Source organism: Benincasa hispida, chromosome 5 (genome assembly GCF_027475165.1).
Source record: "Benincasa hispida cultivar pf3 chromosome 5, pf3_genome.v1.1, whole genome shotgun sequence".
Lineage (NCBI taxonomy): Eukaryota > Viridiplantae > Streptophyta > Magnoliopsida > Cucurbitales > Cucurbitaceae > Benincasa > Benincasa hispida.
Window position 1 is genome coordinate 13,872,832 of NC_143482.1, and position 25,443 is coordinate 13,898,274.

A 25,443-nucleotide genomic window follows, 5' to 3' on the forward strand; every position below is an offset into this window, starting at 1 on the left:
TCGTTTGTATTCACAGCTAGGTCAAAAATTAACGTTTTATCCCTGTAAATACATCTTGCTCCTTAAGCTCCCACTAATCCTCTATTGAACAATTAGTTTATAGTCCAACTAATAAGCCATGTCCCTTTCAGCCATGAGAGGGACGGGCCTTTCTGTTCAAGACTCGAAGTCAGTGCTTAAGGGAACAACCTATCTGCTAACCCTAAAATGAGAAGGAGTGAATTTCATCTTGCAGGACTATGTCCCCAACTATCTATCCGGTCTTATTCCCAAAATGGGATACTTGTTTAGCAGTGTTGTTGAACTATTCTCACCTATGCAAATCAAAGGATAATCCCGAATAAACAGGAGTTCATATTTAGCTCAGGATTAAGATCGAGTTACCCTAGGTCATCGAATTGAAATAGTTAGTTTTAACAGTAAACGGTCGTAATAAAGAAAAAATGACTATTTTGGGGTCTGGTCACATGAACGATTTCGGGATCACATCGTTTGTATCAGTATATAAAGTAGGCCGCATCCATAATGTCCCCAGGACGAGGTACCAAATATCATCCATATACTTATAGACCTTTTTGGCTATATACTATAACTTGATCCTCTTTTATGTCTCTACATAAAGTTACAGTATTTATAATATAGCCATGGATTTGTTTATTGGATTTTATAACATAACGTAATTTCAATTGAATAAATTCTTCAATAATATTTTTACTGATAAATAGAATATATTTCCATGATTACAAATTGTGAGTTTTAGGAAATTCCCAACAGTTGTTTCAAGAACCCCAAGAAGAAAAGGCCTATAAAGACTGAAAATTTTGATGTTCCTTGAAATAGGAAAAATTTTCAAGGAGAATGGGCACAGGCTTAAAGTCTACAGTGAAGGGCATGTAAAACAAGTTCAATTGGATTTGCATTTGACTAATCCCTCATACATGTGATCCCCTCTTCACCAACATCGAGCAAGCGACACTAAAAATTTGCAAAACAGAACGAAGTTTCTCTTTCTTTTCACTTTCTTTTTTTTCTTTTTTTCCTCTTTTCTTTTTCTCTTACTTTCTTATTTTTGTATTTCTTAGCATCTTTTGTTAAAATAATGAAAGAATAATTGATTATTCGTTTTCTTTGTAGGTCATCTCAAGAAGAAAAAGGAAAAACAAAACAAAAACAATAAGAATAATCAATCCCAAAAACAAGAGAAGTTTCTCCCTACATCCCTTATTTTTTATTTTTGAATACATTTGCATATTTTAAACATTGAGGACAATGTTCGATCGTTAAGTTGGGATTAGGAAACATTACATGTTTTTTACATTCTTTGATTAAATTTTTAGGTTAAAAAAATGAGGATTACTGAAAAATTTTTGCTCTATGATATATATTAATGATATTAATACATATCTGGAATCCTTGAGCATCTAAGCTCGGGTTAGTTGGTTATTTAGATTTTGTGACTTTGATCTGATATATCTTGATATGTTTAAGACTCTGATACATTTTGATAGCATGACTGAGATTCTCTAAAGATACAACTTTTTATTTTTTTGATACTCCATGATTTCTTGATTCTTAAAATGACTCTTTAATCATTTTACTATAAATAAATAAATGTTATGAATGATTGAATGCATTTTTTTTTATATTCTCAAATGATTCTTACACAATCTCTTGATTCTTATCAATGAAATTTTGATGGCGCACTCTTTTTAGTAAAGATACAAACAAAATTTTATACAGTTTAAAATTTCCAAACAAAATTTTGACACCATTTTTCAAAAGAAAAAAAAAATCCTTTTAATTTCATAAAAAATCGAATACTTAGTATTTGGATTTATTTAGAATTTTAAACTTTTAGAAATGTAATGTCTACTAAATTTTCTTTGTCACCTCGATAGGACACCTTTTGGACTAAGAACAACCATCTTATTAGAGTAGCAAGTCTAGATAAAGAGGATAAAACAGGACCTTCCAAAGAAAAAGGGAAGAAAAGAAAAAGTTGCTAGCATGAAAAAACAAAGTTAAGCAAGCATGCAAAAATCAAAATAACATGACTTTCACTACGTGTGTGTGCATGAATAGAGGTGAAAAGAGCTACCTTCATCGTGTCTTGTTAGAGCTCACGAAAAAAGAGTGATAGGTTCTCGGTGGTGTGTGTATGAAAGTTATCCTTCTAGGTAAAAGAAATGCCAATTAAGTTTTTGTCTGCGTGAGTTTTAAAAAGGCACCCTTATCTTAGAATTGTCTCTTTCCAATGCAATTTAGATATATCTTAGACCGATATTGGGAGCAGTGTAGGACGAAGAGAAATTGAGAATTAGATGTCACCTTTCCACTAGTTTTGGCCTTTAAATAAACTAAAACTTTGTAATCTTTTCTTTTATGACTTTACAAGAAAAAGACCTTTTCTCTTCAAAAATAAATTTCAACTCTTTGTTAGCAAAATTTTAAATTTCTAAATAGATGTTTGTATCATTACTTCCTTGATTCTTGAGAAAAGAGATGAGAATCAATTTTTTGTGTAAGTCAATTGATTATATGAACAATCTGAATAAGTGAATGAAAGTTTGAATAGTCTCAATAAACAAAAAAAAAAAAAAATCAAATTTTGCTTGAATGAATGCATATTTTTAGTTTTTAACTTGCTTGGGACGACCAAGAGCTAATTTGGGGGTATTTTGATAGGAGTTGAAAAGAGTCATGTTCGTAGTGTTAAATCCCTCAATTCTATGTTATTTGTTTGCTTAAATTGTCCATTTCTTAGGTAAAATCCAATCCTAATACTTTTGGAGTCATCACAAGAAGTTTGGAGCTAAATGGAGCCAATTAGACCAAAGAATCAACTAAGAAGAAAAGAAATGCCAAATTACGATTCTACACCTCAGCTAATTCAATTCTGTACGCCTTGAGCAACACTCAGAGCATTGCAACGCTCCCAACAAAACTAAGTCCAACGCTACCTCAACGCTATAAGACAGAAAGCATCAAATAGCTGCAAAAACAAGGCAGCAACGCAACGTTATACACAACATTACAATGCTCCGAAACTTGACTGAAAAAAATAAAACGTGCTCGCCTTTGCGCAACAAATCGTCGAAGCTGTTAAGCTAGGGTCGCAATGCTGCGACCCTCATTAGTTAAATGCTTTAGATATTCCAGATTTCAGGGAGACAGATTTCAATTTTTTTATAGAGGGGGAAATTTTAGATAGAAATTAGAGAGAAAACCACGAATTTACTTTTGTCTTGAGAGATTTCTTGTAAATTCACCCAAGAAGAAAATGAGAAAAATACAAAAAAGAATAAAAATTTGGTTTCCTTAAGTGTGTCATTGCATTATTGAGTCTAGGAAGCTTAATTCTTGAACTTTTGAGCCAGAGTAGGGGAAAAACGAATTGAGAGCCTTATAGAACAGTTATGGGTTTCACGAGCTTAATTAGTATGGTTTTGGACTCATTCATGCATGAATAGTTTATAATCCTTTTTAAAATGTGCTTTATTGATTGATTGTAATTGGATTTCATTTTGTATTGCAAATCTTATCCTTATAGACTGTCGAGACTAGAGTAACAACCTTTGTGATTGAGCAAACATATATTTTTTGTGTGAATGTGTGATTCTACCTTGCTTGAGGACGATCAAGAATTAAGTTGGGGGTGTTTGATAGCATCTAAAATGTGTTATTTTCCTCTTCTTAATTCGAGGTCGTTACTATGTTTAATGTGTTTACTTAGTGATTTTGTAGATATTGAGCAACTTGGAGGTAGATCAGTCGTTATGAACTGTTCAAGGTTAATTTTGAGCAATAAGGAGCTAATTTTAGCAACCAAGCTTCAAAAGGATGTAAAAGGATGAAAATGCCCTTGGATGTAGCGTTGCACAACATTACAAGGCAGTAGCCTCCACAACGCTAGAAAACAGGGTAGTGTTGCAATGCTCTGATTTTTTACAAAGGCAAAACAGCACGCACGCAAGCGAGCATCGCAACGCTGCGATAATCTAGAAACCAACGTTGCAATGCTCTTATCGAGCGTTTCAACGTGGTGGCACTGAGTTTGTAATGTTTTTCTTTGTTTTAGGGCAGTGCAGCATGAAATAATCATCTACACTCGGGATCCTAGCCCCTTTCCCCTCTCTTATCTCTTCTCTCTTCCATTTTCTTATTTGGGTGTTCATTTTATAATTACCCGAGTAGAATCCGGGTTGTAGCTTTTCATTCTCCATGGGAAGGTAAGATTTTGGTTTCCTAGCTTAGGGATTTGAAGGAACTCAGTGTTATTTTGGGAGATTTTTAATTTATGATGTATATGATCTTGCTTATGGATTTTCACTCTGAATTTATTGATTATGCACTGCACTTCCATGTATTTAATTGACAACCAATACTTGTTTATGGAGTTTCATGCTTAGGTTTAACCTTGAATAAGGCAATGAACCACAGGACACAAGAGATTAGATTAACGTACTTAATTGTGAAGTTAACTAATAACGGGCAGAAATGCACGTTATTACAGTGCTAAGTTATTAAACAATGATGGTTTGCATTGATAAAACATGTTAGATTGTGTCCAAAAAGCATTAAGTTCATAACATTGCGGTCACATGCGTTCATTCCATAGAAAAAGTTAATTTTTGTATTTTTATGCAAAATATGCGTTGACGCAAGGTGGAAAGCGTGATCACAAGAAATCAATGGTCGAGCGCAACGTTACCGCAAGGTCTTGCGGTGATTTGTGCTAGCAAACATTTACTCAAGAGGGATGCCGCATAGAGCCGGCGCAACTTGGTGGGCGCATCTGGGTGAAAAGCATAATTAATCACGATGGGACAGAAAGCTGATGACGGTTGAATCCGAATTAATTTGACAAGCCGCTAACGATAACAAGTACACTCAGCTTTTCGGTGACAAATATTCAGCGCATCAGTCAGAGAATTAAAGTCATCCCATCTGTGCAATCATAAGAGAGAAGCCACCTTTCACCCCGAAGCTCTATAAATACCAAAGGCAACCTTCAGAAAAGAAGTTCAACCAGTTCAGCAAGTTCGGATACTTAGAGAATTTCTCCCTTAAAATAGCCTTGTTCATAGTTTTTTTTTTTATTTAGAAGGCAGAGCGAGAGAAAGGAAGACACGCCGAAAGATCACTCAGGGCAACTCGAGAGAGAACCCAGAGGTGTAGAAAAGCAGAGAGTGAGCCGACTCTCGCAAGAGCGAGACTAACTTTTGAACAGAGTAGAAAAGACAGTGTAAAAGCCTTGGGAAGCAAGAGATTGCTACTAGGCTCTTTATTCTCTTCTTTCATTGTTATTTTGTATTTCCACTCTATATTTATTCAATGGAAGTTCTTATTCTACATCTGTTCACTCTCTTGAAAGCACGCATGATTAGCTAAACTTATCGAATGGGTTGAAAAGAACTAAGCTAACATGACCTAGGAACTTCATTGCATGCGATTATCTTGTATTATGCTGTGCCCAACACCCCTTTAGAGCTACTCGAGATAGAGTCTAAAGAAAGAACCTAGAGCTAGGTTAGAATCTAGACTCGAGAGAGAAAGATTAGATCTGCATAAGCAAGAGATAGGGACTTAGAGATAAGCTATGTTTGCCAACATACATCGCATGCACCCTAGAGATAGGTTATGATATTATGTGGTCGCCTTATTTGTGTATGGGTCATTTTGTCATCGCATGGATAAGAATAGAGGCTTATGTGTAGGTCCTATAGACTCATTGCATATATCGCATGCGTTCTAGTATTAGAAGCCGTAGCATTCGCGCCGAGAGATGGCTTGCTATTGTATGTGTACTGCATGGTCGCATAACATGAATGCATCCTAGAAAGTGTTAGTCAAACCCCTTCTTAACCTGTTCACCACATACTCATCGCATCTTCTGTATTATCAACTCTTTTCGCAACTCCACCGTATTTGTTTATTTTATTACTGCAACATAACCCAAAACGACTATTGATTTATTGGTTACCGCAAAGTTTTCTTGAAAATAACCACCGCATACCGTTTTCCCTAGTCCTTGAGTTTGACCCTGGACTTACCAGGAAACTCAGTGGAGTTTATATTTGGATTCCGCTGAGAAAGCTTGTTGCTCAACGTATTTCCATCACCGCATTTCATTCCATAATTTCACCTCATAAAATAATGCATCATTAACCACACTAGGGAATGCTTTAATCAATCTTGATGTGAAAATTCTATTTAATCAAGTTAACTAGACGGTGGAAGTTAATTAGTTCATCAACATATCCTTAGAACTTAATGCGATTAGCTAATGTGATTAGAATGGGTTCATCTTTTCATGCTAGTTAATTAGATAATAACGATGGTTATTTAGGGTTCTAATTAATATAGCTAGGCATAAGCAAGGAGTTTAAGTCATGTGTTATGGTTCAACGATCCTAATTACATTGGGTGAATCCATTCCTTTGAGCTAGAACATTGTACTTCTATCTTTACTTTTCTTGCATTTTATTTTCTTTTATGCATTTCCTATTCAAATCCATACCAACCCCTCCCCCCCCCCCCCCCCCCCCCCCCCCATTTTACCACTTTAACTAAAAATGAGCTTCAAGGAACTAATCTTCCGCGGTTCGACCCTGGACTTGCCGCTTGTACTACAAGTTAGTATAACTAGTTTATTCAGTGATCTATAAATACTATTTGTCTGGCAAGGGTTTATGGGTGGCGATAAACACCAATGCTCAATAGTCTTCATTTGGTAACCCCACAAATTGATCAAATGAGTTTAACATTTAAAACATAAAAAGCTTCATTTCAGATGTTGGAGCATCAATTGGTGGATCTAAAATTCTAGTGTCCAACGTTTAAAATGCAGGAGTTGCATAGTCTTTTATTGCTCTATCTCTATCTTCTGCTATGAAGATAGGATTTTGGAGGTTTGCAGCTGGGTGTAGTTATAGTTGTTGGTCACCATTTTGTTGCACCCATTCATGGGAGGGTTAAGAGGATCAACTATAGGAGTGTCCATTTGAATTTGTCGTATGAATGCGACTTCTACAAGACTCCCTTATGAGCTCAACTCCTTTTGCTCCCGATGCTTCTGTCTTTGTTCTTGTCTCCTTTAGTGCAAGATCCTTTCTATTTTGGGATTAGGTTAAAAAAGGCAGGGTCTTCTTCTCATGCACCAACTCCTCCTTGCAAAACAACCAACGATGAGGAATTAGATTTTCTTGGAAACAGAGTCAATGCAGTTGCATTAATCTATCACAATAAAAAAGATAGAAGTGAAAATTCACTAGTCCCCGACAATGATGCCAAAATCTTGATCGACCAAATATTTATGTGATATAATTAAAGATAGGTGAGGTTTAAGTGCAAGCATACATTATCGATGAAGTGATAATCTTTGAGTATTCCAAGTATAAAATCCCATAGGACTATGTCTACTTTTAATTTGATTATGAATATGGACCAATGAAACCAAGGTAACCAATGAAAATTTTATATTTTGGTGGGCAAGAAATTAACTTAAAAATAGTAAACAATGATGGATAAACAAGGGTAACACAATGATTCAGCCTTTTAGATGATATGCTTTAAGTAATGTGGCCACATCACACCAAAACAATGAGTTATGCATGAACAAAAAACTACTTCTATTCGATCTTGTGTCAAGTTCCTTTAGGAGATCTAAGAAGCTAATGTCTAATGTTTCCATGGTTAGCTCGATCTTAGACTAATTCAAGTTTAGTTTTTTTATCCTATGGTACCCTTTATTTATAAGACGAAGTGACAGTCGTAATGTTTCTGTTTACACCCTAACCTCCTTAGCATTAGAACTCCACTAGATTTTTAAATTAAAAGTCAAGTTGAACAGAGAAAATGCGTAAGAAAAAGTGGTATGAAGTTCAACATTGAGTAAGTCATAACAACCCTAGGGCATCCACATTGTTGAACCCCTAAGAGGAACTAACTCGTGTCTAATGATAAAATAATTTACTTTATTGAATCAGAAATCATAGCTACAAGATTGATAGATAAAAGAAATAAAGAAACTATAAGAAATGAATGAAATGAATAATACTGGAAATACAACTCAAGATGACTTTTGACAAACCCTCAATTGCCTAGTCTTTCCCTAAGTGAATTATCCTTTTTCAAGGATGAATATTCTCTCATTGCACGCTTTCATGGGATGAGATGACCTAGAGCAATCACACCTTAGAGGAACTTTCGTTCTTGAGGTTGCTGACTTAAAAAGTTGAAAAATTGCCTAAGGGAATTGACTAAAATGACAAAACCTATGAGTAAATCATGATGGATTCGTGGGCAAAGAGTTTTGTTGAATGAGGAGCTTCCTTTCCTTTATAGGCTCCAAATCGATTGAGAAAGATCGAGAATCAAGCTTTAAGGGTTTACTAGATGATTTCAAGTCCAAACAACTGCTTGGAACGAGAAAATGCAACGTCCATTGACTAGGTTGATTTCTGGAAATTTAGGGCTCAATAATGCAGCCGTAGTGAAGCCTGGCTATCCAATCGCATGGAACAAAAATCTCCAATTTTGTCAAAATCACCTGCCAAAGTTCACAAAACCACTAAAATCAGTAAATATCTAATTTTAAGACAAACAAGACCTCCATAAACTCATTTTATCTATTTAAGACTAAATCTAGGGGAAAACTCATACAAAATTTCATTTTTCCTAAGTAAAAATGTTAAAATAAAGGCCTAAAACATGCATTTCAAGGCATGTATTAATATCCCTAGTCTTTGTATTCTTTGCATTAGTGAAGTTAAGTCTCAAGATCATTTATTATTTGATTATCCTTTTAGTCATGCTCTCTAAGGGGGGATGTGCTCTTATGGGGAAGGTGTTCCCATTGGATATTTCATTGGGACACAGGGTTTGACTGAATTGATCACATGAGTGCAGGTAAGCGTGTAATGACCTGAGGTTTCAAGATCTCAAACTGGGGCATTACTATATGCATGTAATTTCAAAACCAAAACAAGTTGATTATTTAAACTTAAAATAAAATGTTTAAGATTAATTAAAACATTGACAAATAAATTTAATGAAAAGCCAAATTAAATCTTTAATTCGAGTTCCTTAAAACATTGACAAAAAATAAAACATTTAAATTTAAAACTACCATACTCGATAGTTTTCATTTAAATATCTAAAACATGCTTGTAAATATATAAAACATCTTGAAAGCATGATATTAAGCAGAAGCATTATGACTAGTCTCATGACACTGTCAACATATTTCTTCAAAGTGCCTAATACGTTCTTTTCTGTACCGAATTAACCTCACTACTGAGGTTATGCTATGTAACCACCTGCAACTTAATTTCTATAACTAGCGGGACCTAATGATCAACATGTCCTTGACGGTTTTGAAAACTGAAGTGGAAGCGTGAAAGGTATTGTGTCTCTTAATTTAGTTTTACAAAACGATGTAAAATACAGAGCTAACGGAAAAAAATGATAAACATTCATACATACAGCATGCTTTTCACAATACAACAAAGGAGAATGAAGGGAGAATCACAACTTACCTTTGAAGACTCAGATCTTCTCGCTTCCTTTCCAATCTACTACAAGTTTTTCCAATAGCACGAACTCTTTCCTAAGAAACACGAATTGTGTAATCAGACACCATCATCGGGTTACCTTGATATTCTTAGAGGGAGAGAAGTGACGAGAGTGTGTAGGCTTTGCTTTAATTTTAGAAGATAGGAAGAGTTTTGGTTTGAGTGGAAAAAATCATAGAGTTCACATGCAAAGAGAGAGACCTTGAGATACCATAATGTCTATAATTTTTTGTCCTCCTCTTCTATGTTAATATGAAACCAACTCTCACGTTGGTTATTTGAGAGAGCTGTTGAGGAAGTAACAATAACTCTCTCCCCATTATTTAATTTAAATTCAAAAGGAATTTAACTAAATGTAAATATAAATATATAAATATGCATATATACTAACTACTTTAATGTGTATATATATATATAACAAATCCTATGTTATATCAAATATAACACATAACATATAATTTATAATATATCACATATAATATAACTTATAGATTATTAATCTCTCATATAGCCTATAATTTTTATATAAATCATATTCATATAATTAATATTTGAATCATATTCAAATATTTATTTCCTCTCAAATAAAATTTTATATTATAATCTATCATATACATTATATTAATTATATCTCATATAATTAATTTCCTTTGTTAATTTGAACAATTCAAATTAATCCAAAATTAATTCGATTCTCATTAATCCTAGTTGAGCTACCGAAGGGACCTTGTGGACCTATAGATTGAAGTTCCAATAATACTTAATTAATTAATTAAACTTTTTAACTAAATTAACCAACTTCCATCAACTACCAATCATTCCATTGAAGACAAACGGTTGCACTCTTTGCACTACAGATATATTTCTGTGTCGATTGGATATAACCAATCAACGATGCGTTGACTCTTCACAAGTTGCTCGTAAGCTGGGCAAAAATTATTGTTTTGACCCTGTAGTTACATCTAACTCCTTAAATACCATTGATCTCTCTAATGAATAATAAGTCATAGTCTAACTATGACCAAACCCCTCTCGCGCTAAAAAAAGGTATGGCGCTACATTGATCATGTCCTGGGATCAGCCCTTAAGGAAGTAACTTCTCTACTTACCCTAACACTAGGGAAGGAGTTAATTCCTTCTTGTGAAGTTGCATTCCAAGCTCCCCAATCATACGAATCTCCAAAATGTTAATCATATTAAGTCGGCAATACAGGTCACTCTCACCTATGCAGATCAAAGGACGACTTTCATAGATAAGAGTTCACAACTCACTCAGGATTCAGATCAAGTCACCTACTGATGAAATGTAAGTCTCTTCTATCAACGGTGTTATATAGAGAGACTATTCATTTCATGGTCTGATCTTATACAAACTCTTTCTGTATAACACCCCTGCTCACATGTCTCTACATGAATGATCAGGATCAGATCATTTTGTAGCACTTTGCAACAATTGTAACAATTAAAAAATAGGTTGTATTTATTTTGTGGGTTAATGCTACTAAATGTCAAATAAAATATCTCTTATTTTATTAGGTAAATAAATTCTTTGTACAGTACAATTACAAACTACAAGACCCAAAGATTTAAGACATCAACCCCAACATTCTCACACTTGTCCTAAAGCTAATTGGGTGTACATCATAAAAGTTAAACTATTACAATAGTACACAAAAACAAGAAACTAGGGCATACAATACATGCCTAGTACAAAATCTCCAACTTGCCTTAGACTAAATGTGACCTATCTCGTAAAGCCAGACTCTCTAGGTGACCCTCAAACACCTTAGCCGAGAGGGCCTTTGTAAATGGATCAGCAACTTTATGCGTGGAAACTATCTATATGACGATCACATTCACTCAATGCACAATCTCCTGTATCATATGATACTTATGATCAATGTGCTTAACACACTTGTGGCTTTTAGACTCCCTGGAAACAGCCATAGAAACACTATTATCACAATATAGGGTAATGGATTTTGACATGTCTGGAACAACTTCCAAATCAGTCAAGAATTTTCTGAGCCAAACTGCTTCCTTGGAAGCATCACAGGCTTCTACATATTCTGCCTCCATGGTGAAGTCAGCAATGCACCCTTACTTGGTGTTTCTCCAGACTACAGCCTCTTCATTAAGAGTAAATACTGATCCTGAAGTGGATTATCTAGAATCTCTATCAGTCTGAAAATCAGAGTTAGTGCATCCTGTAAGGATCAAATTCTTAGACCCATACACAAGCATGTAGTCCCTTGTACTCCAAAGATAATTTAGGATGGTTTTAACGGTAGTCCAGTGTTCCAATCCTAAATTAGACTAATGTCTACTAACTATCCCCACTGCATAGCAGATGTTAGGTTTACTATGTAACAATGCATACATTAGGCTACCAACAGGTGCATAAGAGATCCGTCTAAATGTCTTGTAGACACAAGGCTCATCAACATTTTGATCAAAACAATAAAATTTGATCATAGTATATGAAGGAAATCAAACACGAGGATTTCCATGAGCAGCAGAAGGGATCATTCCAAATTTCATTCGAATTAAACACTAACAATTACATTCTAAAACGAAAACTAACAGGTCATGCATATACAGAAATTACAGCATGTTAAACGATGATACAAGGGATAGAGGATGCATACCTTTGAAGAACCATTCTTCAAGAATCCCTCGATTAGTCTTCAATGCATCCAATAACAGCAACGGTCAAATGCAATGACCGGAACAAAAAGACCACGAACACAACGATTGTTTGAATGCTCCTCGAACCCAATCGAGTCCAGCTCGATTCACGAACTGAGTAAAGACACCACCACAATGGTTACCTTGGTATTCTCAGTGTAAGAATCCAGGAGTTGTGAGCTCTATATGATCTTGGCTTGAGGAAGACTGGAGGTCTACGATCACGTAGACGATCAAGCAAGTGGGAGATAAGAAGCTGTTCTATCGTATAGACGATGTGCTTGATCGTTTAGTAAACGCCAACATATCACATAGACTAAGCCACTCAATCGTGTAGCAACGATCAGCTGAATAACTATCATATAGTCAACTTTACACGATCGTTTAGTCTCTATCAACGCTATCGCTTAGTGAAATTCTTTCACTTGATAGCTTGTCTCCATGAGAACTTTCAGAATGAAGCAACTACTAAATTTAGAAAAACAATTTTTCTTTTAATCTCACGGTTACTATAAAACTTCCAATAACCTCCCACTCAATCAGTTATTAGAGAAAAAGAAATAATTATCATATAATTAATATATTATAAATAAATATGATAACCAACTTATCATATTATATTTATAACCTATAGTTTTGATAGTTCATCTCATGAAACATACAAACCATAGTTCTTTTTCTATTTTATGGTACTTGATATAAATCATGTTTATATCAATTCCTCCAAATATTGTATCTCATACATTACACCAATTATATCACATATAATTGAATTTCCTCTTGTTAATTTGAACAATTCAAATCAACCCCAAAATCTAATTCTAAACTTGAACCCACTGAGCTACCAAGGGGACCTTATGCACCTATAGCTTGAAGCTCCAACGGTATGTGAATAACTTGAAACTCTTTAATCACGGGATCCACCACTCGTTAACTACCGGGCACTCCACTAAAGACCGACAGCTGCACTCTTCTCACTATAGATATATTTCTGTGTCCATATCAACCAATCAACAATGCGATAACCCTTTAGAAATCGCTCGTAAGTATAGTTGGGCCAATTTACCATTTTTCCCCTGTAGTTACATCTAACTCCTTAAGTACCACTAATTCCTCTAATGAACAATAAGTCATAGTCCTACTATAACTGAGTCCTCTCTTCCAAAGAGAGGATGTGGCCACTATGTTCAAGACCCAGAATCAGCCCTTAAGAGAGCAATCTATCTACTTACCTCTGCTTCGAGGAAGGAGTGAATTCTGTCCTTGTGTAACTGAGTTTCCAGCTCCCCAATCAGACAAATCCCCCAAAAGGTAGGCTTATTGAGTTGGCTATTTGACCACTCTCACCCATACTAATTAAAGAACTGCCCTCATAGGCAAGAGTTCCTAAAACACTCAGGATTAAGGTCATGTCACCTATCATCGTTTTAGTGAGATATATGTCTCAATTATCGACAGCGTTATATAAAGAGACTAATCATCTTGTGGTCTGGCCTTATACAAACTCTTTGTATAGGACACTCCCGCTCGCATGTCTTCACATGAATGGTCAGGATTAGACCATTTGTAGCACATCACAACACTTGTAACTATCTACAAAGTGGGTCATATCCGTAGTGCCACCAGGATAAGGTATCTTTCCTATATATTTATACTACAGACTATTTAGGTTATTACTTAAGGCATGATCCACTTGTATATCTCATATACATGCTTAAATTTACATACAATAACCATGAATCTTAGTTTATTGGATATGAGTAAATGCAAATAAAATAACTCTTATTTTATTAATAACAATGTGTACAAACTGTTTACAAACTACGAGACTCCGGGAGAATTAGGACACCAATCCCAACAGTCTCTCACTTGTCTTAATGCCTCGGGAGACTAATGTACAATACATGAAAAACCAGTACAATATACAATAAACTAGGGCATACTCTATACTCTAGTATCATCTCTCACTTACCCTAAACAAGATGTCATATGTCCCGTAGACCTAGACTCTCCAAATGACCCTCGACCACTCTAGCCGTGAGAGCCTTCGTAAATGGATTAGCAATGTTATGCTCCAACGCGATCTTCGTGACTATCACATCACTGCGATGCACAATCTCCCTGATCAAATGATATTTTCGTGCGATATGCTTGCCTTTACGATGACTTCGAGGTTTCTTAGAATTTTCCACAGCCCCGCTGTTATCACAATAGAGTGTGTTCAGCAAAGAAATATTTGGAACAACTTCCAAATCTATAAGGAACTTCCTAAGCCAAATAACCTCTTTAGCTGCTTCACAAGCAGCTACGTATTCGGCTTCCATAGTAGAGTCCGCGATGCATCCTTGCTTGATACTTCACCAAACTACAGCCCCTACACTCAGAGTGAACACTGACCTTGATGTCGATTTTCAAGAATCTCTATCAGTCTAAAAGTCAGAGTCTGTGTACCCTGTAAGGATCAAATCTTTATCTCCACACACGAGCATGTAGCACCTCGTTCTCCGAAGATACTTGAGAATCGTTTTAACCGTTTTCTAGTGATCTAATCCTGGATTGGACTAATAACGACTGACAATCCCTACTGCATAGCAAATGTCAGGTCTAGTACATAATATTGCATACATAAGGCTTCCAACAGTGGAATCATAGGGAATCTATCTCATCTTCTCAACCTCTTAAGGTGTCTTAGGACACCGATCCTTAGACAAAACAATTCCATGCCTGAAGGGTAATAAACCCCTCTTGGAATTTTACATCCTATACCTTATCAACATTTGATCAATACACGATGCCTAAGACAAGGCCAACCTTTTGTTCTTACGATCCCAAATGATCTGGATCCCTAGTGTTAGATTTATGTTCTAAAACTCGTGGTTTGTAAACAATAGAACTTCTTCTGAATATTTAATAAGTTGTTATTGAATATATTGTTTTTTAGAAATCTAATAAACCTAAGTCCCTTGACTATTATATGAGTACTTGAACTTTATGTGGAGACATACAAGTGGATCAGGTTCAAGTAAATAGTCAAAATGATCTATAGTATATGAATAAGATTGGATGCCTTATTCTGGTAACACTATTGAATGTGGCCACTCTGTAGTTGTTACAAAGAGTTATAAAGTGCTACATACAAAGTGATCCTAATTCGTGCATGTTATAACATGAGAAGTGAGGGTGTCCTGTGCAAATGAGTTTTGTGCAAGATCGGACCATGAAACCAGTCACTCTTACTTTATAACGTTATTTACTATTTAAGATTGACTATTTCAAAGTGATGACCTAGGTAACTTGACCTTAATCCTGAGCTAACTATGAACTCTTGTTTGTTCGGGATTATTCTTTGATCTGCAAACGGTGAGAGTAGACTAACTGTCTCTTCTTAATAAGCTTTCCATTTTGGGGATAAGACCGAATGAATAGCTGGGGACATAGGATGTAAGAAGAAATTCACTCCTACCCGATTAGGGTTTGTAGAGAGGTTGTTCCCTTCAAGTGTTGATTCTGGGTCTTGAATAAGAGACCTCGCCCTCTCATTGGCCCTAGAGGGATTTGAATTGTTGATTGGATCACAAATCAATTGTTCATTAGGAGATCAGTGGTACTTAAGGAACAAGAGGTAATTTCGAGGGTAAAACAGAGATTGAACCAGTTGTTATTATGAATAACCTGTAAAGGGTTAACTTACTAATCATCGTTATATCGAGTGGACATAATATATCTACAGTGAAGGGAGTTTAGCTATGGGCTTTAGTGGAATCACCCATTAGTTAACGAATGGGGGTTAGTTCGGTCTAATGTGTTTAGCCGATTAATCTCGAATCGTTGGAGCTCATGATTTGTAGGTCCACAAGGTCCCCCTACTAGATCGTAAATGGATTAGCTCTAAAGTAGCGTGATAAGTTAATTTGAAGTGTTCAAATTAGAATTAAACAAAATTGGAGAAATATTATTTAAATATGATTTAAATATTTGAAGATGGAATTGTGTAAAATTAATTTAATATTTGATATTAAATTAATTGGAATTATTTAAATTGTTTAAATAATTATTTTATTAAGAAAATTAATTTATGAAATTAAATTTGTAAAATTAATAATATTTTCAATTTTACTAAAAGAATTATTTATGAAATCAATATTTGATAAATTGAAAAAGAAGAAAAAACACAAAATTGGAAATTAAGCATTTTCCATTGTCTTCATCAAGTAGCTCACTAACAACCCACTTCTCAAGCTTCATTAGCTCCAAGCATGAGCTGTATTGCATGCAGTTAATCTCTTTGCATGAATGTCTACAATATATTGAAGAGTTGGAGTATTTTGAAGTAGTGCAACCAAAAGAATTTATCTGAAAAATTCGAGAAAAGAAAGATGTTCTTCAATTGGGTTGCAGCTGTGAGCTTGTCTCTGAATTCCCTTAATTCAGACTTATTTTGAGTCCCACTACTCAATCTAAAGCGCCAAAAAGATAGTAGGGAAGATCTTGGGGTGGTTTACAACAAGATTCATAGGAGATTTGCAACTGGGTTTCAAGCTTTGAGGAAGTTCTACAAAGGTATGTCATGAAACTCATTTATTTCTGCTGAAGCTTGCTTTCATTTCTGCCAAAATTAATGAATTAGAGTGCTTATGGATCCTGGTCGCTTTCGCTACATTCTGGTACCATCCAACACCTAGAACATACTGCGCCTCTCCCAAATCTTTCATTTGGAATTGGGTGGTTAGCCACTTTTTAATGCCAATCTAAAAACCTACATCATTCCCAATGAGTAGGATATCATCTACATACAGTACCAGGAAAGCTACTAACTATTGATGATTTTCTTGTAAACACAAGGCTCATCAACATTTTGATTAAAGCCAAACAATTTGATCGCACTATCAAATCTAATGTTCCACGATCTAGACATTTGTTTCAGCCCATAAATAGATCTTTTAAGCTTGCAAACTCTTTGGTCTTGATCTGGAACAATGAACCCCTTTGGTTGAGCCATGTAGATGGTCTTCTCAAGATTACCATTCAGAAAAGCAGTCTTGACGTCCATTTGTCATATCTCATAATCATAAAATGTGGCTATGGATAGAAGTATCCTGATAGACTTCAACATGACAACAGGTGAGAAAGTTTCCCCATAGTCCACTCCCTCGACCTGGGTATAACCCTTTGCCACAAGTATAGCCTTAAAGGTCTGCACCTTTCCATCTACACCTTGTTTTCTCTTGTTGATCCACTTACACCCTATAGGTTTTACCCCATCAGGCAGATCCATAGATTCCCAGACATTATTGAAGTACATAGATTCCATTTCCTGGTTCATGGCTTTAATCCACTCATCTTTGTCAACATCTTCCATTGCTTGCTTATAAGACAATGGATCCTTGACCCCATATTCAAACATGATGTTTTGGGCTTCAGTCAAACCCATGTAGTGATCTGGTGGGTTCATAACCCTCCCACTACGTCGAGGTAGTCTTAACTTTTGAAATGGTTGACTAGATGAACCGACATCAACAACTCTTGTTGATCTATCCTTTTGTTCAACTCTTGTTGAACTCTCAGTAGTCTCACTAGAAATATCATGTAAAACAAGCTTGCTTTGTGATTTATGATCCTTGATGTGGTCTTCTTCCAAGAAGATAGCATTTATTGACACAAACACTTTGTTCTCACTCAGATCATAGAGTATCCACCCCTCGTTTTCCTGGGGTAGCCTATAAAGAGGCAAACTTTCGAACGCGGTTCCAACTTCTTTGGGTTAGCCACAAGCACATGGGCCAGACATCCCCAAATCCTGAAGTGGCGTAAACTACCTTTACAACCTCTCCATAGCTCAAAAGGTGTTTTAGAAACACTTCCCGAAGTCTCGTAGTTTGTAATCTATACACATTGTTATGAATAAAATAAGAATTATTTTATCAGATATTTACTCAGATCCAATAAACAAAGCTCCATGGTTATGGTATGTAAACTTAAGCATGTATATGATATACAAGTGGATCATGCCTTAAGTGATAACCTAAAAAGGTTTGTACTATAAGGATTAAGGAGGGATACCTGATCCTGGTGATACTACGGATACGGCCCATTTTGTAGAGGTTTGCAAGTGTTGTGAAGTACTACAGATGGTAGATCTGACCATTCATGTGGAGACATGCGAGCGAGGGTGTCCTATACAAAGAGTTTATATAAAACTGGACGACGAGATGATTCATCTCTGTATATAATGTCGTTGATACTGGAGACATACATCTCTCCTAAACGACCATAGGTGACATGACCTTAATCTTTAATGTTTTGTGAACTCCTTCCTTTTTGCACGGTCCTTTGATTAATATGGGTGAGAGTGGCTAGATTTCCAACTCAACATGCCTAGCTTTTTGAGGACTTGTCTGATTTGGGAGCTCAGTTACACAACATGAAATTCACTCCTTTCCCGAAGCAGGGGTAAGTAGATAGATTGCTCCCTTAAGAGTTACTTCTGGGTCTTGAACATAGTAGCCATAACTTCTCTTTGGAAGAGAGGACTCAGTCATAGTAGGACTATGACTTATGTTCATTAGACGGATCAGTGGTACTTAAGGAGTTAGATGTAACTACAGGGGCATAGCGGTTACGAGCGATTTTTGAAGGGTTATCGCACTATTGATTGGTTGATATGGACACATAATATCTATGGTAAGGAGAGTTCAGTTGTCGATCTTTAGTGGAGTGCCTGGAAGTTAACGAATGGTAGATCCCATGACTAAAGTATTAGTCAGTTATTCACGTACCATTGGAGTTTCGAGCTACAGGTCCATAAGATCCCCTTGGTAGCTTAATGGATTCAAGTTGAGAACCAGTTCTTGGTGTTTATTTGAAATATTCAAATTAACAAGAGGTAATTCGATTATATATGATATGATCGATGTGATGTATGAGATACATCAAGTGGGGGATTAATGTAAATGAGATTTACATTAAGTACCATGAAATAGAAAAAGAACTATGGGTTATATGTTTCATGAGATGAAATATTAAAACTATAGGTTTATAGTATGGTAAGTTGGTTATCATATATATTTATAATAATTATTATTATTGGATAATTATATCTTTTTCTCTAATAACCAATTGAGTGGGAGGTTATTGGTAGTTTTATGGTAACCGTGAGATAAAAGAAAAAATGTTTTCCTAAATTTAGTAGATTTGCTAAAGTTGTTGAAAGAGTTTCCATTCTCGGAATTACTCACGGTGGTTGTCAAGTGAATTAGATTCACTAAACGATAGTTGAAGAAAGACTAAACAATCGTGGAGTGACACTATAGGATAGTTCACTCAGCTGGCCATTAACTAAACGATTGCGGAGCTTTTGCTAAACGATCACATAGTATTTGTTAACCGATTGAGCGTACGATAGACCTTTGCCATCTCCCACTTGCTCAATCGTTTACACGATTGTTTTTCCTTTGGTCTCTTCCTCAAACCAAGTCCACACAGAGCCCACACTTCTGGATTCTCACACCAAGAATACCAAGGTAGCCATTGAGGTGGTGTCGTACTCAACTCGACATAATTCGAGGTTTTTGGTGGCCGTTTGTTGAGTTCATGATTGTTGTGATCGTGTTGTGTTGCGGTCGTAGTGTTTGAGCGTTCGTGATTGCTGTCTTGCTGATTGTATGAGCATTGGAGATCGAGGGTGTTTGAAGATGAGCCTTCAAATGTATGTATAATTCTATCCCTTGATCTTTGGAAAGCATGCTATAATTTTGTTTTATGCATAGCCTGTATGTTTCTGTTTCTTTATTGTAATTGTGTATGTTCAAATATAAATGAAATTTGAAACGATCATTCCGCTACTCAAGGAAATCATCATGTCCGATTTACTTCAATTGGTATCAGAGCCAGGTTGTTCTAATATTCCAAATTTCACTTCTATTTTGAACTTCTTTCACAGTCATGGTGGGTTTTCTGCATTGCGTTTAATGGTTAAATACGTTTGTGGATGGTGTTAATGAATGTGTACGAATTAATTGCCTCTGTTTAAAGCTTTCTTTAAACTACAAAGTGTTAATTTGTAAGGACCCCTGTGTTTTTTGACATAATTAACATGCAATCGAGGTTGTAATTCAAAGTGTTTGAGTTTGTTGAGGCGTTCGTGATGAAGTTTTGAAGCATGGAGATGCAGTTCTCAGTGACGAAGAAGTCCAAGAGTTAGTCGTGTCATGTAACCTCAGGTAAACGATCGTTGGGATTTGGCTAAACGATCGTGTAGATTTTTCTATACGATCGTGTAGTATTTACTAAACAATCGTTTAGCTATGGGTTAAATCATTTAATCTATCGCATATCATTGGTTTCCTAATCGTGTAGACGCTAAAGGTAAACGATTGAATGGGAGCATATGATACTCATCGTTTAGAAAAATATGTGCGCACTAAACGATCGTGTAGTGAGCATGCTCATCACATAGTCACTAACTACACGATCATGTGGTATATGATACAAAGGCGCTCGCTCAACGATCGTTTAGACAATCTTGCTTCATCGCATCGTAGTCGTTTAGACGATCGTATAAGGCTTGCGTTACAGAGCGCGCTGCACGATCGTGTACCTCATGCTTCATCGCATAGTAAAAGATACACGATTGTTGCTAAACGATCGTTTAGCTCTGGAAGCATAGGTAAATGATTGAGTAAAGCGTTTACTCTTTTGTGTAAACGATCTCATAGTTTTTGGTACACAAATAGTGGAGACGCGTTGCTTCGCCCGGACGGTTCAAGACCCCATTCGCCTGTTTGAACCAGAGACTCTTTGTTTTTGTAATAGTTAGCTTTTGTTTTTGAGGATTTGAGGCAATTTTTTCCAGTTCATCAACATTTGTTTAATATACATGAAATGTATGTGGTTTATATGGCATAGTGCATGACATATAGATTTAAAATCCACCTTAGGTTGTGCAATTATTCATGCATCATTTATTATAAGTGTTGTAATATGGCATGATGAAATTACAAGAAAGCATGCACATGCATCATGAAATATAAGAGTTATATTTTTGCATGCAGTAAGCATATTCATGCATCATCTTTATATTATAAGTATTATAGTATAAGTGTGAATAGAAGCATGTTTTGCTTGGTTCGTTGCTTGTTTGTATAAGAGTTATATAAAAAGGTAGCAATGAATGAACGATGCATGGAGCATGACACTTAGGGTGTTTGTAAAATTTATGAATGCCTTGTATGTGTTTGCTTTACGTTATGAATGGTTTTGGTTATTTATGTTATAAGAGTTATAATAGAAATTAGAACTAAAATCGATAAGAAAGAGTTGCATGCAGACTTAGGATGAACTCATGTTTTAAAAGGGTTTTAAAATTGGATTGAGATGGACCTAAGTTCAAAGGTTCTAATAGGATTAGCAACCTAGTTTAATCTTTTTAAATCGGTTTAATAGGATTAAATTGATTGACATAAAAGATTAAAATTGTATTAAATCTATCTATAAGGGACCTTTTGTCTAAGGCAGGTTCTGTCTAGGCTAGGGTACTAAAGGTGACGGAAATGAAACACCCCTATCTGAGAACCTACCTGGAAAGGTGAATTAGATAGATTTTCTGCAAGCATGCCACAGTTGGTCAAAGACTCCGTTAAATAGTTTAATGGATGATGATCAAAAGTTGTTTAACTATCCAAGGTAAAAGTTACTCTTGGGCAAACCTAAAAAGTCACCTAGTTAAAATTCTTGGCTGTGTTTTTTCTAGGTAAACTAATCCCTAGGTTATAAAATACTCAGTGGGAGGAAGAGATGTATCTTATATGTTAATGATTCCACTCACGTTTCTCCCTGAGTGTTCACGTCGTGAGATTCATGCTTGGCCTCGTGGTGCCCTGGGAGCATACCTCTTCAGATGGTGTTTGCATGAGTCAATATCAAGATGGACGGAGAGAGTGTTTATAGTAAGTGGGTGAAGGGTGTGAGTCTCGTAGTTTGTAATCTATACACATTGTTATTAATAAAATAAGAGTTATTGTATCTGGCATTTACTCATATCCAATAAACAAAGTTCCATGGTTATCGTATGTAAACTTAAGCATGTATATGAGATATACAAGTGGATCTTGTCTTAAGTGATAACCTAAAACAGTTTGTACTATAAGGATTAAGAAGGGATACTTGATTCTGGTGACATTACGGATACATCTCGCTTTGTAAAGGTTTACAAGTGTTGTGAACTACTACAGATGGTAGATCATTGCCATTCATGTGGAGACATGCGAGCGGAGGTGACCTATACAAAGAGTTTGTATAAGACCGGACCACGAGATGATTTTTCTCTATATATAACGTCGTTGATACTAGAGACTTACATCTCACCTAAACGACCATAGGTGATATGACATCAATCCTGAGTGTTTTAGGAACTCCTTCCTTTGAGGGCGATCCTTTGATTAGTATGGGTAAGAGTGGCCGAATTGTCAACTCAGCATGCCTACCTTTTTGGGAACTTGTCTGATTTGGGAGTTGGGAACTCAGTTACACAAGATGGAATTTACTCCTTCCCCGAAGTAGGGGTAAATAGATAGATTACTTCCTTTAGGGCTGATTCCAGGTCATGAACATAGTGGCCACAGCTTCTCTTTGGAAGAGAGGACTCGGTCATAGTAGGATTATGACTTATGTTCATTAGAAGGATCAGTGGTATTTAAGGAGTTAGATGTAACTATAGGGGCATAACGGTTATTGGCCCAGCTGTACTTACGAGCGATCTGTGAAAGGTTATCACACTATTGATTGGTTGATATGGACACATAATATATCTATTGTAAGGAGAGTTCAGTTGTTGGTCTTTAGAGGACACAACTTTTGATCATCATTCATTAAACTCTTTAACGAAGTCTTTGATCAACTGTCGCATGCTTGTAGCAAATCTATCTAATTCACCTTTCCAAGTAGGTTTCCAGGTAGGGGTGTTTCGTTTCCGTCAGCTTAAGTACCTCAGCCTAGACAGAACCCGCCTTAGTTAAAAGGTCCCTTAGATTTAATACAAATTTAATCTTTTATGTCAATCAATTTAATCCTACTAAATCGATTCAAAAGATTAAACTTAGGTATCTAATCTCATTAGAACCATGAACTTAGGTCTATCTCAATCCAATTTTAAAACCCTCTTAAAACATGAGTTCACCTAAGTTCGCATGCAACTCTTTCTTATCGATTTTAGTTCTAATTTCCATTATAACGCTAATAACATGAAACAACCACAATCTTACACAATGCGAAGCAACACATACAAGGCATTCATAACTCTTATAAATAAGCCTAAACGTCATGCTCCATGCATTATTCATTCATTACTACTTTTATATAACACTTATATAACAAAGCAACGAACCAAGCATACATGCTTCCATACACCCTTATACTATAACTCTTATAATAAAGATGATGCATGACTATGCTTAATGCATGCATAAATATAACTCTTATATTTAATGATGCATGTGCATGCTTTCTGGTAATTTCATCATGCCAATAACTATATTATAACACTTATAATATATGATGCATGATTAAAATGCATAACCTAAGGTGGATTTTAAATCTATATGTCATACACTATGGCATATAAATAAACATACATCTCATGTACATTAAATAAAAATTGATGAACCGGGATAATTAGCCTCAAATCCTAAAAAAACAAAACGAACTATTATAAATAGCAATGAGTCTACAGTTCAAACAAGTGAATCGGGTTTTGAACCGTCCGAGCAAAGAAACGCGTCTCCTTGATCGTGTACCAAATCCTTGTGATTGTCTACACGATAGAGTAAATTCTTTACTCAATCATTTAGCAATGATCGTGTACCTTTGACTATACAATGAAGCATGAAGGCACGTGATCGTGCAGCGCGCATCATGCAATGCAAGCCTTAAATGATCATCTAAACAACAACGGTGCGGTGAAGCATAATCATTTAAACGATCGCTGAGCAAGCGTCAAGGTATTGTATACCGAATGTGTTGGGAATGTCCTAGAACTCGCAGTTTGTGTTAAACATTCTATTTATCAATAATAATGACTTGTTGATTTTGCATCTTATTATGGAAATCCAATAAACGCATCCTTATCTATAGTCTGAATGCTGTAACTTTATGTAGTGACATAAATAGGATCAAGTTGACAGTATATAGCCTAAATGGTCTAATAAGTATATAGATGAAATTGGGTATCTCATCCTGGTAACACCATTGGATGTGGCCCGTTCTGTATTTGTTACAAGAAGTTGTAAGGTGCTACAAACGATGTGATCCACAAATCGTTCATTGTGAGTGGAAGCATCCTATGCAATGACTTTGCATATAGACCGGACCACGAAAATAGTCACTTTTCTTTATAACGACCGTTTACTATTAAAACTGACTATTTCATTTATTATATAACCTAGGTTAACTTGATCTTAATCCTAAGCCAGCTATGAACTCCTGTTTGTTCTGGATTATCCTTTGATCTGCAAACGGTGAGAGTAGTCCAACAACACTACTCAATAAGCTTACCATTTTGGGGATAAGACCAGATGAATAGCTAGGGACATAGTCTTGCAAGATGGAATTCACTACTACCCTATTTAGGGTTAGCAGATAGGTTGTTCTCTTAAATACTGATTCCAGGTCTTGAACAAACGGGTCCCGCCTTCTCATGATAGAGAAAAGATTTGATTCATAGAAATTATGAATCAGAATTGTTCATTAGAGGATCAGTAGGAACTTAAGGAACAAGATGTATTCACAGGGGTAAAATAGTATTTTTTGACCTAGCTGTGATTAAAAACAACCTGTGAAGGATAGACTTACTGATTATGGTTATTAAGTGGACATAATATATCTACAGTGAGGGGAGTTCAACTATGGGCTATAGTGGAGTGTCCCATTAGTTAACGAATGGGGGTTAGATTGGACTAATGAGTTTAGCCGATTAATCTCGAATCATTGGAGCCCATGATCTTAAGTCCATGAGGTTCCCCTACTAGCTCGTAAATGGATAAGCTTTAGAGTTTCTTGAGAAATTAATTTGAAATGTTCAAATTAAACAGAACATGAGAATATATATTTAAATATGATTTAAATATATGAAGATGATTATTGTGCAAAAATTAATTTTATATTTTATATTAAATTAATTTATGAAACT